Source organism: Sinohyriopsis cumingii, chromosome 19 (assembly GCF_028554795.1).
Source record: "Sinohyriopsis cumingii isolate HCF-2022 chromosome 19, ASM2855479v2, whole genome shotgun sequence".
NCBI lineage: Eukaryota > Metazoa > Mollusca > Bivalvia > Unionida > Unionidae > Sinohyriopsis > Sinohyriopsis cumingii.
In genome coordinates, this window is record NC_142979.1 from 38,713,115 (window position 1) to 38,736,207 (window position 23,093).

Sequence of the window (23,093 nt, forward strand, 5' to 3'; positions counted from 1 at the left end):
TTAAGACCTTGTATTATCAACCTCACTTATTTGAATGAAAAGTTTGTTCGTCATTTATTGGTTTCTTCGTCCAGCCAACGAACAACAAGCGAAACGAATAGCCAGTGGGTGTATTGGTCACCTAACAACAAGCGAAAATAATAGCCCATTATATATCTGTCACCGAGCAAAAAGGGAAAAGAATAGCACATGGATTATTTGACAGCAATCTGCCGTCACTTTGGTACTAATGTTAGTACTCCATCTCTCCTCGTCGAAAGGGTACTAATTTGACCCTATATCTATAAATGGTGCAGCTGGCGTGACTCACGTCTGTTTTTTTTTTCCAAGACTTTCTTTAATGATCGCTACAAAGCATACACACAGTTACATACCTATGTCTCCTTCGCTTAGTTCAGCTAAATACTAATGTAATATCTTACCATAATGGACACTAAGTGTCCTCTAAAGTTAAATAGTCGAAGCGTAATAGGGTATGATTTTGAATACGGCAATGGTCTACACTTGATGAGAGAATGGCCGATATAACGTGAAGTTGTCTCTGCTGTCAACATGCACAGCATAGAGTTGTGGCATACCTCTGTGTTACTTTCATGTACTATGACTGAACTTTTTTACATTAGGAGGTTATGGAAGCTATGCACAAAGTAGGCAGTATCAGCTTCCGAAAATGCAATAAATGATTCATAAATTATATCAAAGTTTTTAAAAGTTTTCAGATAGGGGTATTTTTCTTCCATGTTTTTTAAGTCCAGGAAGTAAAAACCACCAAACTAACAGTCTTTTGAAAGGTGCACATAGAAAGAAGGCAATGACGCATACTCTAAAAGCTCAAATTACAACCATCAACCATGCACGAAAATAAACGGAATTAAAAATTATTTGACCAATACCTAAGATTTACAATTTCTTGTCGTAATTTAAATGGATACCCTGTAAGGAAACCTGGCAAATCCCTTTTCCTTAAAAGAGAATCAAATCCTGTGCAAAGTAAAAAAACGGCAAAGAGAAACTTAAAGTCATATATGAAAATCAAACACTATGCAATGTGCCAAACTAGGTGCCGGTGAATATAACGTTTCACTAGATGAGTCCAGATCACAATTATTACTTCCGGTTCAGTACCCACGAATGTAGTCCCAGTATATTTTAGAACATCTTTTTATATCTCGTTTTGGTGGTAATACAAGACTTAGAATCAGGAATTTTCGCAATGGTTTAAAGGTAATTGTTTATTCGTCGCAATCTCATCGCAATCCTGTCTTTTTCCATTCCCCTCTACCATATCATGCGTAATATGCAACATACGCAGAAATATGGAGTGAGAGAGAACAACAATTTTGGTTGGACGAAAATCTTAAAAGTAAGCTTGTACCAAGTAACCTACAAGAATATAGTTCGTCGTAACGTATGTTTACACTTTCCTTGGGACCCATCTACTGTATTCATAATAGCAATGATACATAGCTTTTGCAATAGTCTGTCGACACTGCAAGTTAAATTTGTCGGTTACGAATCACTCATACATTATTGTTGGTGTTGTTCCTTAAACCTTATATAATGTTCTAATCTTCGATTTTTATTAATTAAATATGAAAATGTCCTAACGGCATTCCTCTCGTTCTCTCTCTCTCTCTCTCTCTGGACCATCGTAGCAATAAAAAAAGGGCGAAATCCATAAAAATACGAGCGTTGGGGATTTTCTCTTATGTTATACAACGACATATCTGGACCAATGAGAGATGGTAAAGTCGAGTCAAACTGTCCAAAGAAAAAGGAGAGAGAGAGAGAGAGAGAGAGAGAGAGAGAGAGAAAGAGAATTGCCTGAACGTTCAGTGTTTACGAGAGGCTAGTGTATTTGTAGTGCTCTACTTTTTTCATCAAAACAATCCCTCATGTTTAATCACAAAGGTAACTTATATTTACGTAATCAATGTGAATAAATATAGAAACTTGAACAGAAAACAACCAACTTATCAATTTGCAAATATGATTATGAACAACAAGAAAAGGTACAGAACTACATTTAGTTGCGGACCCACTCTCAGGGATGTGAGGAGTTTATTCACTTGGTCAATACACAGTTGCCCGGTGCATATTTTAACTCCGTTCAAAGGACAAATGTGTGTATTTGCATATTATATAAATAGAATATATGTATAGTATCTACGCTGTATCAATGATACACCACTCGTTGTATCAGTATTTTTTTCATCAAAAGGAAACTCAACAAGTCTGGTTTCCTTTTAATGAAAAATGTATACATCTCGTGGTATATCATTGATACAGCGTACATACCACACACACAAATACACACACACACACATTTTGTACTAGATTTGTCGCCTATAGCGATCACCCAATATATATTAGATTTAGCACACCATTCCGATTACCCGTTATGTATTAGATTGGTTCGTCATAACGTATGTTTACACTTTCCTTGGGATCTATCTGCTGCGTTCATAATATCAATGATACATAGTTTTAGCAATAGCCTGTCGACCCAACAAGTTAAATTTGTCGGTTACGAAGCTCACATACTTTATTGTTGGTGTTGTTTCTTAAACCTTATATAATGTTCTAATCTTCGATTTTTATTAATTAAATATGAAAATGTCCTTACGGCGGATCTCTCCTTCCCACTCTCTCTCTCTCTCTCTCTGGACCATCGTAGCAATTAAAAAAGGGCGAAATCCATAAAAATACGAGCGTTGGGGATTTTCTCTTGTGTTATACGACGATATATCTGGACCAATGAAAGATGGTAAAGTCAAGTCAAACCGTCCAAAGGAAAATGAGAGAGAGAGAGAACTGCCTGAACGTTCAGTTGTACGAGAGGCTAATGTGTTTGTAGTGCTCTACTCTCTTCATCAAAACAATCTCTCGTGTTTAAATAATAAGTGTGTCTTATATTTATGTAATCAATGTGAATAAATATAGAAACTTGAAAAGAAAACAATCAACTTATCAACTTGCAAATGTGATTATGAACAACAAGAAAAGGCACAGAACTACATTTTGTCGCGGACCCACTCTCAAGGATGTGAGGACTTATTCACTTTGACATTACACAGTTGCCCTGTGCATATCTTAACTCCGTTCAAAGGGAATATATGTGTATTTGCATTTGATATAAATAAAAATTATGTATAGTATGTACGCTGTATCAATGATATACCACTCGTTGTATAAATTTTTCATTAAAAGGAAACTCGGCAAGCCTGGTTTCCATTTAATGAAAACCTTATACATCTCGTGGTATATCATTGATACAGCGTACACACACACGCATATATATATATATATATATATATATATATATATATATATATATATATATATATATATATATATATATATATATATAACATGGCATTTAAAAAGTGTTGGTTTAAAGCAATTTAATATACCAATACTACTGAAATTTCCACTCATTAATCATTAGTGACTTATGAAAATAACGATAGAAAATATTAATATCCCCGGTGTTATAAATGAATTTAATATGATACACAATTTAATCGTAATCCTTTCTGCTTTCCGTTCACCCTCCCCTCTCTTGAACAAGGGACAAAATGCGCAGAAATCTTGACTGAGAGAGAAAAAGAATTTGAGCTTTTGGTGATTGAGTCCTTTTGGCCGAGTCATACCAAAGACTTATAAAAAATGGTACTAACAGCTGCCTCGCCTGGCGCTCAGCATTAAGAGGTTAGTGTTAGGACTGTTCGGCCTGGAGTCAGGATAATGTGACTGGGTGGGACATCGTGCTACATGTATGCGGTTCTTGTGAGACAATCTGAGGTAACTGCTGGTGATGAGCGGTCGGTGAAATATCAAATTGTAGTTCCAAAATCATACAGACAGGAAATTCGTAGTTTGGTCTATGAATCACCTTTGGCTGGTCATTTAGGGATCAATAAAACGTATCACAATATCTTGAATCACGTTTATTGGCCAAAAATTAAAAGGGATGTTTGTAAATACTGTAGATCTTGTCATATTACTAAATGGTAGGTAAACCCAATCAGAAGATACATAAGGCTCATCCGCAACCTATTCCTGCATTTAGGAAAATGATGGTAGATTGTGTTGGTCCTTTAACTAAGAACAAGTATGGAAACTAATAACTGTTTACCAAAATGTGTGCGTCTACAAGATTCCCAGAGGAAATTCCTTGAAGAATATTAAATCTAAAAGAATAGTAAAAGCTTTGAAAAAGTTATTGACTCAATTTGGCCTTCCCAATTATGACCAATCTGATCAAGGGTCAAATGTAATGTCTGTACTTTCCTAGCAAGTTATGCATGAAGTAGGCATCCAGCAATTCAAGTCTTCTGTCTATCACCCTGAAAGCTAAGCGGTTTAGAAATATTTTATCAAACTTTGATAAATATGATTCGGTCGTATTGTTTTATATCAGGAAAATATTGGGATGAATGTATTCATTTACTGCTGTTTACTGTTAGGGAATCAGTTCAAAAAATCTTTATGATTTAGTTCTTTTGAACTAGTTTTTGGACAAAGTGTACGTGGACCATTCAAGTTGTTAAAAGAAAAACATCTTTCAAATGAAGATACAAAAATTAATCTTCTCGCTTATGTTTTCAATTCTGAATACAAATTTTCAAAGGCTTGTGAGGTTGCAAGAACTAATATTCACACTACTCAGTCAAAATTGAAATTAAGGTATGACAAAAATAGAAATAAAAGAAGTCTTCAGACAAGTGATAGAGTTCTGATTCTGTTACCCATATCACAAAACACTCATCATGCTAAAAATTATGGCCTTACACAATTGAAAAGAAAGTTTGTGGTTTCAATTATATCAACAATATTCCTAAGAGGCGAAAAAAAAATTGTCATACAAATATGTTGAACGAGTATATTTATGGAGATAGTCAGGTTAATTATGCAGTCAATTTAGTTGTGCCTGTCCCACGGTTAGGGGTTAAGCGAATGAATGCATCGGACAATAGTGACTTTGGGGTGCCCAATCTTCTGAATTCAGAAATTATGAACAATCTGGACCAGAAACTTTCACATCTGTAGCGACATCAAAATAATCAACTAAACAGCTAATACCTGAATATGAGCACTTGTTTCCAAATGTTCCAATACGAACAAATAAAATCTACCGTGATGTTGAAATTTTAGATTCCACGCCCGTGAAATAGCAATCCTTACAAAATGAATCCTGTCAAACAGGAATGTTTGAAAGAAGAAATTCACTATTTGCTGCAGAATTATTTCATACAACCAAGTAAAAGTGATTTGAGTTCCCTATGAATATTTGTTCCAGAAACTGGAAAATACTTTTCCCCATGTGCAATGACTATGGAAAGGTGAACAGTGTGACTAAAACAGACTCATTTCCATTGCCAAGAATCGATGACAGCGTTGATTACATTGAAAATCCAAAATATATCACCAAAGTTGACCTTCTGAAAGGATTCTGGCAAATTCCAATGACAAGAAACGGAGGATACTTCTTCCTTTCTCGCACGATCACGATGCGATGTTGAGAAGAATGACAGCATCCGTATGGATGCTGAAATCTCTCTATCTCTATGACGAAATGCTATGTAGAAATGGAGGACCAGGTTGCGATACATAATATGAAGGAGCAGCATATTAAACATCGTAAAAAAAATCCCATATCACACGTAGAAAAGGTCAGGGTTATCATTGTCTATGGATTCATATCGGAGACTGAATTCTACATCTTTTTAAACAAGTCTACGTTAAACACTGTGTCAATCCTACATAATGTGTATAGAAGAGTTATATTAAAGCGAAGTGGACGAGTTTCTCCGTCTTCTGAGAGGTTGTCCCAATAGCCTGTGGCGTTTAATTGTAGTTTTCATGCAAGATTAAAATCGAAACACTTGGACTAAGACACTTTCGGGACTGTACATTGTCATTTCCACTGCGACTATATTAAAAGTCCGGGTGGTCGAGTGGTCTCAGACGCTCGCCTAGACAGATCTTCACATCTCACTTCCGTCCGCCTGGGTTCAAGTCTCGGCTTGGCAAAGTTGGGTAAATGCGAAAGCTTTCCAATAGCTTCACTTGAGTTGTTTGTTCTTCTCGGGATTTTCCCGGGCACTTCCTCCACCAAATACACTGACCGCCAAATAACCTATCATGTACTGAAAAACCGCGTTAAGCATACTCAAGCGATTTACACTAACAACAGTAATATGCTGTCTGTGTAACAATGCCCACATTGAACATGCCCAACAAAACAACTCGGCTCACGTGTCACGTGAAAATCTAGTACCTAAATCGGGTCAAGTGATTTTTAAATATAGTGTTGGTTTTTTGTGCAAAAAGAGGGAACATAAGCTGAAAATAGAAAATATTTCCTTATTCCTGCTTGTTGTAACATACATAAGAACTTAATCCTTATATTACTGACACAGACTGCACTTTAGTAAGTTGTTCTATATGATGATCTTAATTCTTGTTTAGTCTATGTTGGCACTTGAAACGATGGCTACGCCTCACGTCTGATTGAAAAACAATCAATTTTAATTGCCTGTTGAGTTGTGGAGAGGTGCGGGATGCGGAAGAACTAGATTTCTATTCAGTGCACCATGGCGATCACCCAGTGTGTATTAGATTTGTCATCCCGTGGATGATCACCCAAAATGTGTTAGATTTGTTACATGTTGTTGTAGGGTTTAACGCCATTTTTCAGCACACGATAGGCTATACATGGCGGCCAGTATTAATGGTGGAGGAAGAACCCGAGAAAACACCGAAAAGAACCACTGACCCACGAGAAGCTACTGGTAAGCTTTCTCACATACCCACATTGGCCGAATCTGAGACTCGAACCCACGCAGACAGAGGTGAGATGGCAGTGAACCGTAACGGAGAGCGCTTTAGACCACTCGGTCACTCGCCACCCCCACCCCCACCCCCATAGCGATCATAAATTTTGTGTTAGATTCGTCACCCCAATGCGATCACCCAATAGATATTAGATTTAGCACACCACTCCGATTACCCAGTATGTATTAGATTTGTCACCCAATGGCGATTACCCAAGATGTATTGGATGTGTCACCCAGTGGCGATCACCCAAGATATATTAGATTTGTCACACCATGGCTATCACCAAGATTGTATTAGATTTGTCACCTCATGGTGATCATCAAGTGTGTTTGTGTGTGTGTGTGTGATTTCTATTTTTAACGTAGCTTTAACAATGTTTCAGTCATATCGCTACGATGCCTGTAGTGTGGCGGTTTATAGTGATGTCTAGCACTGGGGCATCATGTCGAGGACATGTAACATGATGTCCCCACTCAGTCTCATTATTCTGACACCAAGTCGACCAGTCCTAACACTAATTTCTTAATGTTGAGAACCAAGCGAGGCAGCTGTTAGTACCATTTGTATAAGACTTTGGCATGACTCGGATGGGGATCGAACCCACGACCTCCCGCATCTGAGGCGGACGCTCTAACCACTAGGCTACCTGAGCGGTACTCACCAAGTTTGTGCTAAATGTGTCACACTATGGCGTGTAAAACACGGCACTGAGTTTTTCTAACTGTAGGGCTAAGAAATTTCGGTTGATGGGTAAAACACGGAAATAATAGCGTGTCTGAATATACAACATTTCGTGACGCTTTCTGGAGCATACGTGTATAGGCAGGACATAATTTACATTTTGTTTTACCTTTAGATGAGCAAACCACCCTTTCTTCGGATTATTAAATGATAGATTTTACGTTACTAATGTTCTCGTTGAACCCAAACGGGGAATCTGATTTGTATGCATCTATAATGCAAGTTGGGACTGGCCTAAATACATCAGTATGAAATATTTTAACTGAAGACGTGTATTTAAAAGAATTAAATGCTACATTCTTGAACTTTTAAAGGCATTTGGAGGAGGCCATGCAATAGTATATCGTTTTGGCCAAGAATAAATGTTCACATTTTTGCAAGATCGTAATTTGTAGCACATGTTCTAAATTTAACCCTCTAATTTAGACCCCTCGGCTCTATTTGTGATCACACATCACATATCAAACATGTGTTCTTGGATTCGGAATGTTATCCATGTATTTTTGGATAAAGCACACATCACTTGTCAATCACGTGTCATTGAATGTTACACATATTAAATATTAAGTACCTGTCTTTGAATGTTGCATAACAAACATGTGACACTGGATGAGAAAAATACTTTTACATTTTATACTCGTTTCAAATTGCAGCCAATAAAACATTCTTTGTTAATGTAACCTTATATTTAAATATGGCATACATGGGCCCTTATGTGTACGACTGTTGACGATTTTCAGATTACTTTTTACAGATTCAATTAGTACGTTACAACGGATTCTTTTTTGTTTTTGATTTTTTTTTTTAAAAGCGAAAGCGTGTCCCGCCAACATAGCACGACAATTAATATAATTTTGTGACGCTTGTACAAAGCAGAACGACAGTAAAAATATAGAAAACATTAATAAAATAAAATTTTCTATGGAGTGTGATTTAGAAAGTCGTTGAGTTTCAATGTCGTGGCTTAGGTCCACTTGTCATGACAGTTAGGCTTGTGCAAATAACATGCTGAAAATTTATGCTTTGCAAAACTTGATATAATTCTATATAAAAAAAATTAATGTGAGGCTAGGAAGCTAAAATCTTAGACGACAAAAAACGAAACAAATTAGCATATGTGTTTTTTTCAACAACACTGTACATCAATCAAGTCTAAATACCCGAAAACACTGTACATCAACCAAATCACCCAAGTCTAAATACCCGGAAACACTGTACATCAACCAAGTCTAAATACCCCCATACACTGTACATCAACTATGTCCAAATACCCCCAAACACTGTACATCAACTATGTCTAAATACCCCCAAAATACTGTACATTAACCAAGTCTAAATACCAACAAAAAAAAAACCACTCTACATCAACCGAGTCTAAATACCAAAAACATAATTTAGAAAGATTACCTTGATTGCAACAAAATATCACCAAGTCATCTGCATCTATCTGGAAACAATCATGATGACAAGTATTGTTTTGTTTCGTTTTTTTTTTTTTTTCATTTTAGGGCGTGCTAAATTGTTCTAGCAATGATTCTCGTTAAAGGAAGGTACATGTCCAAAAAGTTGCAAAAATATGTTGAAGCTGGAATTATTCCTGTAATGGCATGAAAGTCTAAGCAAACTTTATTCATATGAAAATAAATAGGTTTACCAAACTTCTTTTGCCTAGCTCAGCCGGTTTCTATTTTATCTTGCTAGCAAGATTTTATTCGTAAAAGTCAAAAACTTTAAAGAACTACTTGAAGTAAAAAAAAGTTGGACTCGCAATAATCAACATGCCTATATCATAATACAAATATGGCTACTGTCATGCATATCTTTATCTTAACTTTTGGTCCATGACTGTAAGGCATTATAAATATGTTGTTTATTTGAGTTTTTGTTTACTATAATAAGCTTGTTTGGGTTAATTTCCCACTGGACGATTACGTCAACTAGATTGTGTTGCGACACAAGTCAGTTAGGAGGCATTGTGATATAGAGTCTGAAAAGAGTCGTACTGCTGTATATACAGAGAGAATTGATCAATTCCAAACTCTTATTTCCTGATTTTGATTTTGTTTTAGTATCATTAAGCGGATATATTTCATGTTTTGTTTAGATGTAATTTGAAGGAATCCATTGTGTGCTCATTGACCTTTGTCTAAAATATTATTTTGGGATTATTGCGAATTCATTCAAAGGAACTTTGGAAAATGCCAGTGTGATACATCAAGACTGTCGTCACTTCAGTTTGTTCATAGTTATTGGTACATCAGCACATTCATGACCTGGAATTAATTTAAAACACTCATTTATTTTGACTTGTGATATAAACTATCAGAATTATTTTGGATTTAATTGACAATACTATAAGTTTCTTATATTTTTTATATAATTTTGGAGAATTCAATTATTGATTTTTACAAAACTTGTTCGCTTTCCTTCTTTCTGTCACTTACTTTATAACCATCATAGAGTCTTAACACTGCCACATTCTGCCTCAAGTGAATTGTACCTAAATAACAAAGCTTTTTGTCCAAAACAATTTAAAATCTTTAAAACGAAACTCAGAGAAATATCTAAAATGGCCTGACAATCTAACAAGTTCATCTATACATGAATATAAATACTAGTGCTAAATTTTATTCACCTAACTCTAGTGATTTTTATTATAGAGTTTACAATGTTTTGTTTAGAATTTTTAAGTCCAAAAGGTCGAATAATCTGTAAGTTAAAAAAATTATGTCCTGGCCTAATATCTAATCAGGTCAGGTAATTACAAATACACATGCAAGAAATGATTCTCTACAAGTAATTTTGGCTTCAGAATGCTCTACTAGTTGAGGATGTTCAGAAACGTGTGAAACGTTTCATTAGAAGGTCACAGTCACCAAAACTAAACAGTCATGAAAAACAAGCAGGGTATCTTGACTGTATAATAGACAATTTAGTCTTGCTTGGTTTCATTGTTGTTTTTACCCATCTTGCTTGAAAACATAGTAGGACTGATGGCCAATATTTCCTTCATTGAGGAGACATACGTAATGGGCAATAGTAGAATGTTTAGAATACTAATTGTTTGATGTGTTCGTTAAAATCTCACTGTGAGAGTTTCGAATTTTTAAATTATCCAACAAATTATTCTTTAAAAAAAATAAAATGAAAGGAGGAACATAAAAGGAGGACGGAAACGAAACAGGAAGCAGGTAGAAAAAAACAAACATAAATTGTACTGAATGTGTAATTCTTAAAACTATAAAAAGCGTTTGAAAGACTCTAGCACAAAAAAAACAACAAAAAAACAAACAGTATACATGCATGTCCAATGACATCGAAGATACTCGCCTACATTTCCTTTTGGATGAAAGATTAGAGATTTAAAAACTGTATTGGGTTTGGTGAATGGAAAACGTCACGAATAAGCATCGTTCAACCCTAAACCTTGTTTACCGGAGACATAGTTTGTGTTCTGTTAATTTTACAAATGTAATCAAAAGAGTGTGTTTAATGTCTTATTTCGTTATCTCTCTCTCTCTCTCTCTCTCTCTCTCTCTCTCTCTCTCTCTGGATCGATCGATCGATCGATCAATTGATCGATTGATCGATCTGAGAATTGTCTCACCAATATAGTGAGGCATGATGAAAAGAACGTCCCTTACGTTATCATTAAGTGATAAAATGTGGACAGTGGGACAAACAGTTTCACGTAATAATTGTCTTCCAAGAGACAAATACAATGTACGGAGGGGCCCCGAGTGGCCGAGTGGTCTATCGCGCTCTCCGTTACGGATCACTGCCATCTCACCTCTGTCTGCGTGGGTTCGAGTCTCGGATTCAGCCAATGTGGATATATGAGAAAGCTTGCCAGTAGCTTCTCGTGGGTCGGTGGTTCTTTCCGGGGTTTTCCCGGGTTCATCCTCCACCATTAATACCGGCCGCCATGTATAGCCTATCGTGTGCTGAAAAAATGGCGTTAAACCCTACAACAACAACAATAACAATGTACGGAGCTGTTGATGGAATTTCTCTACAAATGTTTTATTCCTTCATGCCCAAATCTCAGATGAACATAGTAGAATGGGTTTAATACGAACGTAAAATACCTTAAACACAATGTTCGATGATGGATATCGGAGTTTTCTTATTAATTTCTTATTTTAGCTTGTATTACAAGTTTTTCGATTGCTTTTGACCAGTTAAATCTGATAGAAAACAGTACTCCCAGTAAGTTACATTTTTTATATTCTCATCACAATATGTCCACTTTTCAAACTTCTTACGTCTAAAAACAACGGTATTTGTTTCATCCAGGATTAGTATTACAGTAGGTAGATTTATTTTGCAACATGGATTACAAAATATACAGAAAACATTAGTAAATCTCCAGTATGGATTTTATTTTTCCAAAGATGTCTGTATATTTTGGAATATTTTTGGAATCCATACCGGTTAGCTACTAAAGTTATGTATTTATTTTGGAATTTTGGAATCCATAGAGCAAAAACTACAAAACGCTACAATAAAAAGATCCCGATTTTACGCAAAAGAGTTCCAGTGCGTCTATCTTTTTTTGTAATTCTAAACAGTGTCAGAAAAAATATACAAATAATTGGCATTAAATGACTGGATCATATTTTGCAATTCATTGACAACAAAGATTCCAGTACCACAATTTTCATTAATTACTGGCAAAAAATCCTTTTCAAAACAAGTATGTATGTATGTATGTATGTATGTATGTATGTAGGTAGGTAGGTAGGTAGGTAGGGAGGTAGGTAGGTAGCTAGCTAGCTAGGTAAGTAGATAGGTAGTTTCAACGTATTCATCGTTATTATCGACTGAGAACATAACTGATGGAAATTGCATGCTTCAGTTTTCTTTACATATACTCGACGACAGTTAGCCGTGGGCGAATTCCACACTTTCTTTATCTGTTGTACAATTCGAGGATGAAATTCGTATTTAACTATATGACATATCGATTAGCCGACCGCCAAAATAACGAAATGTGCTATTTTACATCAGTCATGTTCTGACTAAAGCTGTATATACAATTTACTCTATGTAGTACTAACTACAAAACCAGTTGGAACCGCCAGATTATACTAATATGATGTATTTTAACACAAAGTTGGAACCGCCAGATTATACTAATATGACATATTTTAACATAAATTTGGAACCGCCAGATTATACTAATATGACATATTTTAACATAAATTTGGAACCGCCAGATTATACTAATATAGTGTATTATAACACAAAGTTGGAACCCCAGATTATACTAATATGATATATTCTATTAAAAATAAATAGCTGATCTCTCATACTTTGAACACATTTGTGTCTGTATGACAGCATGTTTCTTTGATAAACGATCGATTTTGAACATTTCCACAAGTAAATGACACAGTACGAAAATGAAGCTGAGTTGAAATCGCAGTGCCTGGAGCATTGAAAATATATTAATTTGCACTGATTGATTAAACTGCGCTGATTGTTACCACTGCAGGTGCATCCATTTATTTATTTCAATCAGGTGATACTTGTATTTGAATCCGCGTTCGGTCAACATATGGGTCTCAGTGATTGTTTTTTTTAAATTTTATTCCTCCTGCTCTTTTTCTTCTTCTCATTCTGTGCCATCTACTTCACCTTCATCTTCTTTGAACTGTTTTTCCCCCAAGTTTACTAGTTGGTGAAAAATGCAAAGTCAACCTAAAGATTCCATCTCATAACATCATATTTTATAACTGACCCCTTTATACTACTGATTACACGTACGCTCACATTTCACACGTCAGACTTTGTTTCTGTGAACATGTCCTTTTACGTGTTTCACAGAGTGTACATATTTTACACTTGGTTCACATATCAAACTGTACACATTTCATACTTGGTCCTCATTACAATCTGTACCCATTTTATGATTGGTTCACGTCACAGACTGTAAACATTTAACACTTGGTTCACGACCGCCTCGGTGGCCTAAGTGGTTACAGCTTTCGCCTCGGATGCGGGAAGTCGCAGATTCGAAACCGAGTTATGCCAAAAACTTTCAAAAATGGCACAAGCAGCCACATTAAAAGGCTAGTATTAGGACTGGTAGGCCTGACATCAGGATAATGCGACTGGGTGGGACATGTTGCTATATATCTGCGATATGATGCCCCAGTGCTAGATATCACTATAACCTGTCACACTACAGACATCGTAGCAATATGACTAAAATTGTTAAAGTTACGTTAAAATCTAAACTACACACACACGCACGCACGCACGCACGCACACACAAACACACACGTACACGCTTGGTTCACATCACAGACATCATACATTTTGGTTCACATTACAGACTATAGGAAAAACGTTATCATTAAATAATGTGTACTATCCCATTTTATATGTATGTATGTCCGTATGTGTGTATGTATGTATGTATGTATGTATGTATGTATGCTACTTTAGTTCCTTTTAGAGGCCGAGTGGTCTAAAGCGCTCCCCGTTACGGATCACTGCCATCTCACCTTTTCTGCGTGGGTTCGAGTCTCGGATTCGGCCAATGTGGGTATGTGAGAAAGCTTGCTCGTAGCATCTCGTGGGTAGGTGGTTATTTTCCGGGGTTCCCCGGGTTCTTCCTCCACCAATAATACTGGCTGCCATGTATAGCCTATCACGTGCTGAAAAATTGCTTTAAACCCCACAACAACAGCAAGTTTTAAATTTGCACCTCCACTTTTTTCGATTGTATTTTTCCTGTATTAATTACTTGTACATTTGTTGTATTCATTACAATAATATGCCTGCCATAATTAGAATCTAGTATTATTGGGTATAATCATTGATGAAGGAAAATGTATGTTTCAGTTTTCTTTACCTGGAATCAGTGAGGGTTAGCCATATGCAAATTCCACTTTCTCGTTGTCTGTCTATGTACAAATCTCGGATCACATTCATAGTTCGCTATCCATCATCCGCATATAAATATATATATATCTGTCACTGAGGACAACTAAGACACTATGGTAATCTTCTAAGCTCTACGTGAATGTAACTAGTCTATATTTAAATTCCCCTTTCCGACCACGCATTATTGTTATTCATAGTTCGCCTACCGTATGCAACTACCACACCGACCAATGTAAATATTTGTGTACGTCTATAAGCTTGCAAACAAGTTTCTCGAACATTTATTTCCAACAATGATCGTAAAAATTTACAGAGCAATATATTATCTAAACCCATCTATTTGTATATTTTCATTTGTTGCCATTTAAATAATCCAAGTAAGAAAAATTACAATACCTGTTAAAACATGTTAGATATTTTTTTTTTAAAAAGATACTAATAATGTGAGGATGTTTTTTCTTCTTTTCTTTTTTTTTATATTTATATACTGGTTCTTTAATCTTTACTCGCCAGCTTCTCGTTACAGTGAAGAAATGGCTAGAAAGGGACGCTAAGACAATCCAATTACCTGTATCCACTTTCCCATACAACGGAAAAACTGACTGACAACGTTTCAATGCCATGTTCAATTGACCTTTCGATTCAGCCGTTCAATTATTGCATTCACATTTCTAAAATAAATATTTCTAACAAGTAATGCAACATGTTATCTGATAGATTAATAAAAAGTAAGTGAACTAGCAAAACATGACGAGCTCTTCACCACGTCCATTTAATACATGGGCATAATATGGGCAAAGCCCGGTTATACCCAGGCATATTTTGAGATTGGCCAAATTTGCACACACAGGATTCCATATAGGCCTGTGTATTATATATCAACCACCATCCTCACCCCACCCCCACTCCAGCCCCGTGAATGCCATGTTACAATGGCAATGCTCCAGTGAACTCTCCTCCTATGGAGATGGTCACCAGAAGTATTTCTCTTGTGTTCTCTACTCCTTTGGAAATGGTCACCAGAAGTATTTCTCGCTTTGTTTTCTCCCCAAGTGAAATGGAGACCAGAAGTATGTCTCTTTTGTTTCCGCACCCATCCACACCACACCACACCCCCACACCCCCCGTGGAAATGGTGACCAAAAGTATTGATTTTCTAGTATTCGATAGCTATATTTAGCTTCTTCTAAAGCAGCCCCACAAGCTTTTCGATTGGCTTTCCCGTACATTCACCCTTCAAATTTGCCAAACAGTAATTGATCTTTTGGACAATCAATTGTATCAGTCAGCCATACCCGGTCAGTAACATCACGTTGGACGTGACTAACAGCGGTGGTTGTTAAATTATTTTGTATCCTACAGTGGCAGTCTCCTGTTGAATAGCGTGAGTAGGTTTTAACCCAGTCATGCATGTGATTACATATTTAGCCATGTATGACTAAGTTTGTGATGTGAGATTTGGATTTTTAACGTAGCTTTAACAATTTTTCAGTACGATGTCTGCAGTGCAACAGTTTATAGTGATGTCTAGCACTGGGGCATCATGCCACATACATGTGGCATGATGACCCACCCAGTCACATTATCCTGACACCAGGCCGACCAGTCCTAACACTAACCTCTTAATGCTGAGCGCCAAGCGAGGCAGCTGTTAGTACCATTTTTGCAAGTCTTTGGTATGACTCTGCCGGGGATCGAACCCACGACCTCCCGCATCCGAGGCGGACGCTCTAACCACTAGGCCACGGGAGCGGTATGACTAAGGGAAATCGTGTTCCCAACTCGCGAGATCGCTATAGAGTCCTAGCACTTCGAATTTGAGATAAAAAAAATCTTCGTCTTTAAGGACATATGTATGTGTGTGTGATTGGGACTTTTAACGTAGCTTTAACAATTTTTCAGTCATATCGCTACGATGTCTGCAGTGTGTCAGTTTATAGTGATGTCTAGCACTAGAGCTCATTACCAGCAGGTACCTCAGATTGTCTCACAAGGACCGCAGACATGTAGCATGATGTCCCACCCAATCACAGTATCCTGACACCAGGCCGACCAGTCCTAACACTAACCTCTTAATGCTGAGCGCCAAGCGAGGCAGCTGTTAGTACCATTTGTATAAGTCTTTGGTATGACTTGGCCGAGGATCGAACCCACGACCTCTCGCATCCGAGGCGGTCGCTCTATTCACTAGACCACCGGAGCAATTAGGACCTATGTAAATAATACATATCGTTTTTCGTTCAACCTTACAATTGCGTCTTTAAGGACCTATGTAAATAACGCTCACTCAACCTTACAACTACGTCTTTTAGGACGAATAATAATTATTAAGAGAGCTGGACTTCCACATAACAAATCAACAATCTCCTATGAAACACTGACCACCATATCAAGATCCTAAAAAAGAAGATGTCATTGTAAACGTCATGGAGAGGATGATCAGTTGTTGTTTTTGTTGCTGTAGGGTTTAACGCCATTTGTCAGCACACGATAGGCTATACATGGTGGCCAGTATTAATGGTGGAGGAAGAACCCAGGAAAACCCCGGAAAGAACCACCGACCCACGAGAAGCTACTGGCATGCTTTCTCACATACCCACATTGGCCGAATCCGAGACTCGAACCCACAGAGACAGAGGTGAGATGGCAGTGATCCGTAACGGAGAGCGCTTTAGACCACTCGGCCACGCGGGGCCTCGAGGATGATCAGAAAACTGTTTGTAAACATCGAAAACAAATAAAATGTTCCTCATGTGCCCAACATGGGAAGAAGCGTTTCTTCAGATCTTTTTTATAATTAAAAAAAAATTGACAGTGCGGCAAAGAGGACAATGTCATTAAGAAAATCTAAAGCTCGAGAAAAGTACGTTTGAATTATGTGTTCTACTTATAAAAATCGGGCTGTATTTATTTATGATTATATTGATCAACTGGAATTACCGAAAAACTGCATGTAACAAGGACTGATTGGGTTAGGTATTTATTACAAAAGATTTTAATTCTACAACTGGAAATGTTAATGAAAGTGCTTGAATATTGATGTTTTGTACTGTTTTTGCTTGTTCCTAACAAAGTAAATAAATAGCACGTTCTATATTAATCAAATGAAAGGTCACTCAGTCTATCTCAAGGCTCCACTGCTTGAATAGGTAAATATAACCCTTGCTCTACCAACAGGCAGACAGTAATAGTGTAGTGAATCTATTCCTTTCTTCGTCTCAAGAGTTTCATGTACACAGGAGAGATTTGTCTACTGCCCTCGGGTGAATTTTTAGATCAATCACCACTGCGTTTAAATATAAAAAGAATTCATTTGTACCACATTTGTCTGATGTAAAGGACTCATTGATGCCATGTTTGTCTGATGTAAAGGACTCATTGATGCCATGTTTGTCTGATGTAAAGGACTCACTGATGCCATGTTTGTCTGATTGGAAAACTCACCAGTACCGTGTTTGTCTGATATAAAGGACTCATTTGGACCATGTTTGTCTGATTGAAAAACTTACTGTACCATGTTTGTCTGATAGAAAGGACCAATTTGTACCTTGTTTGTCTGATTGGAAAACTCACCTGTATTATGTTTGTCTGATAGAAAATACTCTTTTTTACCATGTTTATCTGATTGAAAAACTTACCTGTACCATGTTTGTCTGATAGAAAGGACCAATTTGTACCATGTTTGTCTGATTGGAAAACTCACCTGTACCGTATTTGTCTGATAGAAAGGACTCATTTGTACCATGTTTGTCTGATGGAAAAACTTACCTGTACCATGTTTGTCTGATAGAAAGGACCCATTTGTACCTTGTTTGTCTGATTGGAAAACTCACCTGTACCATGTTTGTCTGATAGAAAGGACTCATTTGTACCATGTTTATCTGATTGATGACTCACTTGAACCATGTTTGTCAGATACATTTGAAGTAGTACGTCGCCTAACTTCGCGTAGTGGTCATGCTGAACATCATGACAAATGACATGATATTGTGGATTAAATATCTAATATTAAATATACACAGAAATGAAGATCTTTCAAATTAAACTTGAGACAATTTTAATAAATATTTTAAAGCTAGTTTAACCTATTCGAAATCTAAGAAGAGTGCGAAGAAGATTCATAAGGTATGAACTTAATCAATATGGCTAACTTTAGCCCTAGAGGCTCTTGAAGAGAGATTAATGAATACAAAATGAAGGAGCTGCGTTGGCTCAGTGGTTCGCGTGCCGGACTCACGACCGAAAGGGTGCGAGTTCGAATCAGACCAGCTTGGGTCAGGTACCTTCGTCTGTCCTTGTGCAAGGCCCTTAACTTCAACTGCCTCGGCACTAAGTAACCTACTTGTGTTGCTGTGCCATAAAGAAACAAGCAAAACCCAAACCAAAATAGGAAGAAACGTAAGGCATCGAGTGAATTATGCGCAAATGACTCGTTTTAATAGCATGCATGGTTCCAGTAAATTAATAATTGACAGTTCATACGATGCTGATCCAGTCCTGACAGACAGTGGAATGATCAATGAAAACCTTGATATTGAATTTTCCCCTGATACGATTAACATCCTTTAACGATTGTGAGTACTCTCCAGTAGCCAGTGTGTATTGTGAGTACTCTCCAGTAGCCAGTGTGTATTGTGAGTACTCTCCAGTAGCCAGTGTGTATTGTGAGTACTCTTCAGTAGCCAGTGTAAATTACAAGCATTCTCCAGTAGCCAGTGTGTATTATATTATAAGCAGTCTCCAGTAGCCAGTGTGTATTATATTTTAGCAGTCTACAGCAGCCAGTGTGTATTGTGAGTACTCTCCAGTAGCCAGTGTGTATTGTGAGTACTCTCTAGTAGCCAGTGTGTATTATATCATAAGCAGTCTCCAGCAGCCAAATGTCAGGACCGTATAGAGCGATTACGAGCCATGAGGTAATAAAAACTCGGGCCTCTCCTAGTTTTTGTTAAAATAAAATTTGCCTTTTATAAAATTAAAAAGTGTTGTTCGGCCCGGGCCCCGGTAGCCCTCCCCTCCCCCCGTGTCGTCCCTGGCCAATGTGTATTACATTATTAATAGTCCCCAGTAGCCAGTGTCGATTATATTACAGTCCTCAGTAGCCAGCGTGTATCATATGTATCAGTGGGAGAAAATTCATAATGTTACAATGGCGATTACACTTTTAGCGATGTGAGAAAGCTTGCCAGTAGCTTCTCGTGGGTCGGTGGTTCTTTCCGGGGTTTTTCCCGGGTTCTTCCTCAACCATTAATACTGGTCGCCATGTATAAGCCTATCGTGTGCTGAAAAATGGCATTAAACCCTACAACAACAACAACAACAACACTTTTAGCGCCACAGTGGCCATATAGCTTTTTGAATTACATTTTTTTTTCCATTATGAAATAATTTCGTCCTTATATATTTATACAAACTTGTATTTCCGTTTCTCTCGATCGATCAATCGATCGATCGGTCGATGAGCAGATGCTAACAGATATCAAGACTGAAATGTACATACATGTAATAAATTCGGATATGCCATTCAAAAATGATCCATGGATCGAACACCACACAAACGTAGACTTCAAATATAAATATTTAAAACAAACAGGTTTCCACAGGAATCATGCAAATTGCCAGTGACTGAACTCCATGGCCCATTTCTATTCAGGCCCGGCCCTAGGATGTGCGGGGCCCAAGGCAGCATACGGAGCCCAAAGCAGCATGTGGGGCCCAAGGCAACATGTGGGGCCCAAGGCAGCATGCTGGGCCAAAGGTAGCAAAAGCGATGAGCGGAGCCCCAAGCAAAACATTGTATTGCCTGAAAGCGCGGGGCCCAAGGCGGTTACCTCGTTCGCCTTGCCTTTGGGCTGGGCCTGTTTCTATTAGATACTCGGTGTCACCACTACCATAACTGTTATACTCTACAACAAACGGTACAAGGTTTGAGGGGGGGGGGGATCTGCTGATTAAACAAAGTAATAATTTTGTTGAAGTGGCAACTTTAACTCTTAATTAATAGCATGTCTGAAAACGATGGAGAAATCGTTGATAGGTGAGCGTTAATAGCAAACCGTAATAAACCGACATTCCAAATTTGGGTGTAAACCTTGTTACAAAACTATCTGCAAGAAAGACAAAGCCAAAATTTCATATCGGAATGCATTAATAAACAAAATAAAGAACCAAATTAATTAATCAGGACTTAAAACCATTAAAATCTTTTGTTTAAAGATTGTACGTTCTGAAGTGGGTCCCCGAGTGGCCGAGTGGTCTAGAGCGCACACCGTTCCGGATCATTGCCATCTCACCTCTGTCTGCGTGGATACGTGGGAAAGCCTGCCAGTAGCTTCTCGTGGGTCGGTGGTTCTTCCCTGGGGTTTCCAGGGTTCTTCCTCCACCAGTTATACTGGCCGCCATGTATAGCCTATCTTGTGCTGAAAAATCTTGTGCGTTAAACCCAAGAACAACAACAACGTTCTGAAGTCTGTCGAATACGCCCACTTTTATGTTGTACACCACACCCAAAAATGTTTACTGTATCAATCCGCGCAAGCTGTATCTTTACCGAAATAAAAAATATCTTCATATTGGAAGGAAACAGTGTTAAGTTGACAAAAGTGTACTATGTAAGACAATAATTTGGAATATATCGTCGTGCTCAAATTGATCGTAACTTTTAATTCTTTAATCACATTGACACAAAACAAAAAAGACAAAACTCATGTCTAAAAATAAATAAGAAACAAATCTACGTTTCCTTTATGTGATGAAATATTTCACTCGTAAAGTGCAAACATTTTGTATTTTCACATGTGGACGAATTGAAGGACCTTGCCTCCAACCCCTTTTCCTTATCAAATTGTGGTAATCGAATGCTCAAGGATGCACGCAAACTGATGGAGAAAGCATAATATTGTTACTGCTTACCTGTATTCGGAGAAAGGAAACACCGGGCTGATCACACTGTTTAGTTGTTGATCTATTCTAAAATTTGAGGCAGAAATTCCAATTTAAAGCACTTCTTTCATGAAAATACTCTCTCCGTTGTTAGTCTTCTTATTTAAGTTGGTAGACAGTTCATTATTTATACTTAACTTATCCGACTTACCATCGTTAGTAATAGGTGCGGATCAAAGCAAATAAATACCATACATATCTCGATAAATGTTCTTCGATTGAAATAAGTAAGTTAACTGTTTGATTGGATAGCATTTCTTGATCTTGGCGACTCAGTCAATCGAGTTTGAATTAATTCTTGCTCAGGAAACGAACTAAGTAGTTCCAACTATACACGGTTATACATTTTCTGTTCGTAATAGCTGCAACGTATGTACTAGGGCAGTGAACAAAATTCCTCAGGGTTCACACACCACACCTATTTCAATTTTTATTATGATAATGAGATTACAAACTGTTCGTTTAAGCCAGATATTCACCGACTCGCTATGGTGATCACGCTCTGGGGTTATAGGTCCCAGTACTTAACTATGTGAAAGGTTCTATTGGGCTTGAAATCGTTCTAATGAAACAAACTTGCATATTTCTACACAGATCATCCGCAGAACTGAAAGCTTACATAATAATTAAAGCTAACCTAAAAAAAATAAACAAAACAAACAATTTATCTCTCTAAAGTCAGAGTATCAATCAAATGTAACTATTTAATATTTAAAAACTTAAACTTGTATGTATCTTTTTCAAAATATGTTTGTCAAAATATTCAAATAGGTTACGCGATCGTATTCTTGATTCTTTTACGAATTATGCTTTTATCTTCTATGTCAATTTTGAGTTAATGAAGAGAGGCGATTAATATAATATGCATGATCCTTAATAAGGCTGTCCTGACGGTACTGAAATCTCTTAGATTCCTTTCCTCTCAAATGATTGGTGCATTCATTTGTAAATAATAAAAAAAAAAAACAAGGAGATGATATTTGGCGGGGTAGATTTAAGTTTCTTATCTCTGTGTATCTTGTTTCCAGATGAAGCTGTCAATTAATGACCCTGCTTACTAAATCAAATATATTTTTAGTTCCATTTTGGCCACTGGCCTTTACTGGTCATTCGCATCTCACCTCTATTTCATTGGGTTCCAGACTTGGCTTGACCTATGTGGGTAATGAGAAAGCTTCCCAGTCGCTTCCCATGGGTCGGTGGTTTTTCCCTTTACTAAATATGCTGGCCGCCTATCATGTGCAACAAAATGTCGTTAAACCCCAAAATCACCAAATATGAAAAAGTGACCAACAACAAAAGAAAGGTCAGGCAAGCTGGTGGTTCAAAATAATTTATCGGAATGGAGATCAACTGTAAATAGTTAACACATATATGCAATCAACGTTTATTTCTTCACAATAACCGCCATTTTAGTTTCCCCCGTATGAATATAATAGATGTCACATCATTAGTGTGAATATAATAGGTGTTACATCGTTAGTATGAATAAAATAGATGTTACATCATTAGTATGAATATGATTGATGTTACATCACTAGTATAAATATAATAGATGTTACATCGGTAGTATGAATTGATGGTACATCATTAGTATCAATATAGTAGATGTTACATCTTTAGTACCAATATAATACATATTACATCATCAGTGTGAATCTAATAGATGTTAC

The 23,093-nt window shown here is 37.1% G+C and overlaps 1 protein-coding gene across 2 annotated transcripts in view; it reads right to left on the reverse strand.

Annotated features, from left to right (window-relative positions):
* Positions 1–21,772, reverse strand: part of LOC149775527 (beta-1,3-galactosyltransferase 1-like) — a 35,835-nt gene extending 14,063 nt beyond the window's left edge. The window contains exon 1 of one of the 2 annotated variants that reach the window (XM_089943575.1): positions 21,391–21,772. The gene's annotated coding sequence lies outside the window, so the exon portion shown is untranslated. Of the gene's footprint in view, positions 1–14,446; positions 14,598–21,390 lie in introns of those variants that run through there. The other variant, XM_089943574.1, reaches the window with a different exon arrangement.
* Positions 21,773–23,093: the final 1,321 nt, after the last annotated feature.